General features: G+C 44.0%; 1 non-coding gene across 1 annotated transcript; it reads left to right on the top strand.

Annotated features, from left to right (window-relative positions):
• The first annotated feature begins 4026 nt into the window (after positions 1 to 4026).
• Trnat-ugu (transfer RNA threonine (anticodon UGU)) lies at positions 4027 to 4100 on the top strand. The gene has a single exon. It is a non-coding gene; the product is annotated as a tRNA-Thr (tRNA).
• The last annotated feature ends 491 nt before the right edge of the window (positions 4101 to 4591 follow it).

The raw sequence follows: 4591 nt of genomic DNA, 5'->3' as shown, positions 1-4591 counted from the left end.
GTGAAGAGGTGCAGTGTTGAGATGCTGTCAGATATTACTGAGTAGCTAGGAATGACAGTTAATAATGAGCTCTCAGAAATGAGTTATCTACAAATCTGGAATTGGAAGACAAGTCGTAAATCTGGAGTGAAAAGACTGTTGTCCAGAAAGAAAGACTAATAGGAAGAAAAATGTAGGGGCCAGGGGAAGGGAAATTAAACTCAGAAATCGATACAGTTTCAGTGGTCCGAAAATACAGAGAGTCAGCAGTTGCTGACCTCAGCACCCGAGGCACTGGCAGCCATCGACGTCATCGAAGGACTATAGCCTCCCATCCGCTTAAATCCCTTCTCTGGATTAAAGTGAATAAAGGACTTTTGTAAACAGGGATGTTTCATTAACGGCTCGCAAACATTTCCAGTTACCACCACGTCTCCAACCCACGTCAGGGCGAGGAAGCGGCACCTAATCCTGACCTACGAGTGGACGATTCCTCAGCCGCCCTGAGGTCAAGTCCCGTCCCCAAAGGTTGTGTTTAATCCCAATTAACTGAATATGAAGCCTACATATCCGTTCAAGAACTGATACTGTTGCTGACAACCATTTTAGTAACGCCTGAGCACATCAGCACCACAAAGGAAAACACTCGTCACTGAAAATCACTCTCCAAGTAGATTCTCATTCAACACTTCAAATACGAAGCATCTGCATGTTTGGATCGCGTATTTGGATAATCACTGCAAACTCGCTGCACAATCAACTTACTATATGGGATTGCTGAGGAGAATTCGGGAGGGTGCAGCGTATGGTATACTGGAGGTTACATTGGCCGTTAGGGAGGATTTGGTTCTCCATCCTGAGATTTCTTCGAACGATGAGGCAACAATGTCTTCCTCGTCTGCACCTCGTAAGTCACAGTTGCGCTAAAACCTGAGCAAGTTGCGCTTGTACCAACAACTACACATGTTGACTGCCACTAACAGTACCCCTTCTTGAACGGAAATGTAGGCTTCATATTCAGTTAATTGGAATTTGACACAACCTATGGGGACGGGACTTGACCTCAGGGCGGCTGAGGAATCGTCCACTCGTAGGTCAGGATTAGGTGCCGCTTCCTCGCCCTGACGTGGGTTGTAGAGGTGGTGGTAACTGGAAATGTTTGCGAGCCGTTAATGAAACATCCCTGTTTACAAAAGTCCTTTATTCACTTTAATCCAGCGAACGGCCACGTTACACACCCATATAGACAGCATTGCTGAAGTGAAAGATATATGCCCACACTGCGTGGTGATCAGCGACGATGAAGGCCCTCAGGAACTGATGTACGGCCACAGAGAGGCTGGGCAGCCAGTAACCCAGGTTCGAACATGTGATCCTTCTGGGAGGTAGATGTCAGCAGAAGATAGTCACTCGGCAGGTGATCCTCTCGCTATGTCGTCTGTATACGATACCCAGCCCAGCGGTAGCCTCCAACTTCTGGAGTTAAGTTCTCAGAAGATTACTGGATACTTGATCTGATACTGTAGTGATCTTCACCTCGAAGTTAACAGCTGATGAAAACAGTGGTTTTCAGCATCACACACACACACACACACACACACACACACACACACACACACACACACACACACACACACACAGTCATGTACAGAGAATGTCAGCTAGCACCTGAGAACTTCTGAGAAAGAGGGTCTGACTTTTGGGTGGGGTGGGGTGGGGGGGGGGGTATTTATGAGAGTTTGCTGGTCAGGATTTCTCCAGCAGCAGTATGCCCAGCCTAAAAGAGACAAGAGATTGTATCAGTCAGGTGTCACCAACTGGTGGTGATGACTTCAATCGTTCAGTTTTTCTCGTTTTGCCAGTTCTTGCAAAAGCTGTAGTATTGCCCAACTTCATCGACCAGAGGCGCAGACTAGCGTCTTCCGCTTTATCCGCTTCCTGAATTAGTGCTCTTACATTCTTGTGAAACGGTGTCAGCGCTACCAGCTGACGTTCACTTCCCTCCGTTTGATGTCTTTTTGCTGGGCATTGCAGGAGCAGCTCATTGTACCTGACAGAGGCAACACTCCTCCCTCCTTGAAGACATCAGGTCTGTGGATTGGGACCTGTTTACATTTCTGGACTATAAAGATCTTAGTAAAGCTTTTACACGTTAACATAAAAATACATCATTTTTCGTCTTCTGTTTACACTAATTCTTAGCATAAGCCACAATGTTCATTGGCTATTCCTTTACTGTAAACGTTGTTTGCTATGGTTATATCAGTTAACCTCTCTCGTTTTTACACACAGATATAACGGTATTGAATTGTCACTTAACAAACTATTAAAATAAAATTACTAAAACTCTTCCTTCGTAGCAAATTCTTATAATAAATCATTTAACAGAAAATGCTCTCAACTCAACTGGAAATTTACTTGTTGTTCAGGTGGTCTCTTAACTCCCTGATTTGTACATCATCCAAAACTTTATCTTCGGAACAAAAGACACCCTTACGTTTTCTCAGAAAACAAATCCTTAAATCCGTACTCATACAAAACCTACACGCAGCATAATCACACGCAACATTTTGATCGGCAGAGCCACTTAATCCCTTTACTTTAACACTAATTACAGAGTGAATACTTCTTGCGGTGCCATGATTTCTTGTCCCTTGATTCACCAAAATCAACTTTCCTGTGTCCTTCGGCAGTGCGAACTGAATCATAACGATTTCAATTGCAGTTTCCTTGATCCCTCACTCATGTCGATAGAACGTTCCGACAATGTATCATTTGCAGCAGTCTACATCGGCTGACGATTTCAATTGCAGTTTCCTTGATCCCTCACTCATGTCGATAGAATGTTCCGACAATGTATCACTTGCAGCAGTCTACATCGGCTGAACAATGTCTCCCTGAATTCGACTGTATGTTGCCGAAGAACAACTACACAACGTTTTTTCTTACCTTCAGTACCCATAATCGTACAAGTATCGTCAACTTCATAAACCCCCCGATCCTGCAGGTATTCAGTCTTGTTGGGTTGTGGTACATGTACTTCCCTGTACATCTGGTCCAAGCTTCATGTCCTCCAAACAACACGCGCAATCACCCAGTGGATTAAATACCACTGCAACTAAAAAAATATCAAACTTATTTACTTCAGTACGCACACGTTCAATTTGTCTGCCCCTGCAGGTAATTAATGCTCCACACTTTTTCAAGATATTGGAGCTGATAATTCTACATTGTTTGCCTTAACTTCTAAAATATTAGTACTTTGTGCGCCAATTAAGCTCACACTATAAAGTTCATCCTCTTCAATTCCTGCTTCCGTGCAAGTACTGACTTCTTTAATCTCTCAAGCCTCCTTGAAAGCCTAATGTTCCTTACTGCCAGAGAAACATAGTGGCCGTTTTTCTACCCAGCATTTATTTCATTCCTGCTTCTTCTTCTTTTCCTCCGGAGTAGTTGGACTCGCTAATCTCGGTTCCTTTTCTTATCAGTTTTCAGTTTCTTTGCTATATCAGACTGGTGTGCTCCTGTAGCCTCTGTTTTACACATTTTCACATTACTTTCTTGCAATTGAGCTATTTGGGCTGCTAAAATGTGCAATTTTTGTCTAGTATCGCTCACTGTGGCATCGAAAACGACACTGTCGACCCTTGATTAGTTACACTAAAACCAACAAACAACAAGAGAACAAAATAGAATGACGAGGATAATCCTTAAACATACTGCTAACACAACACTTCTTACTGTAACACATTCTTTCCTTCTATATGGCTACTCAAGGCTTTAAGTACTCAAACACGATGAGTCATACTCCTTGCTCACCACAAAGTAAATTTATTGATATAGTTCTGGCAATACCGGCCATGACCTTTTTCTTCTGTGCGGATGCACACATATTCCCCGAACTCTTATGGGACTTGGTAATAATGTCTTCCACGAGTAATAAGTGTGTTGGGGTGGGACACTACGAATGTAGTGCGCGTACATACAAGGTGAGAATGTGGGCCTCGCGTGCGCGAGATAGTCCCTGCAGTCGCACTATCCTCTGTGCCCTCGGTGGCTCAGATGGATTGAGCGTCTGCCATGTAAGCAGGAGATCCCGGGTTCGAGTCCCGGGCGGGGGACACATTTTCACCTGTCCCAGTTGATATATATCAACGCCCGTCAGCATCTGAAGGTATTAATATAATTCTAATTACGAAATAAATTTCCTGTTCCAAATGGCACAATCTAAAACACGTATTCATTCCCGGAATACCATCTGAATTTATTTTCCTTACGCTGCATGGGTCCGCAGCTCGTGATCTCGCGCTAGCGTTCTCGCTTCCTGAGCACGGGGTCCCGGGTTCTATTCCCGTCGGGATCAGGGATTTTCACCTGCCCAGAGGTGACATTCAGACACTAAAGTCCTTAAATAGTTGGTTGACCTGTAGCCAGGTGGAAGGAGACTCAGGGATTCTGTGTGCTAAGGGAGAGGATCTTTGACTTACGTAGCACCAGGAATTGCAGAACAGATGCCTAGCCTAGATACACTCGAAGTCTGGTCTTTGAAGTGTTTACTTCGTTAGACTTCTGTTTTTTCATAAACATTCTTTATTGTCTCTTACCTCCTTAT

The sequence above is a fragment of the Schistocerca serialis genome, chromosome 4, assembly GCF_023864345.2.
Source record: "Schistocerca serialis cubense isolate TAMUIC-IGC-003099 chromosome 4, iqSchSeri2.2, whole genome shotgun sequence".
NCBI lineage: Eukaryota > Metazoa > Arthropoda > Insecta > Orthoptera > Acrididae > Schistocerca > Schistocerca serialis.
Note: the sequence above shows the minus strand (reverse complement) of the source record. Positions and strands in the feature narration are given on the sequence as shown.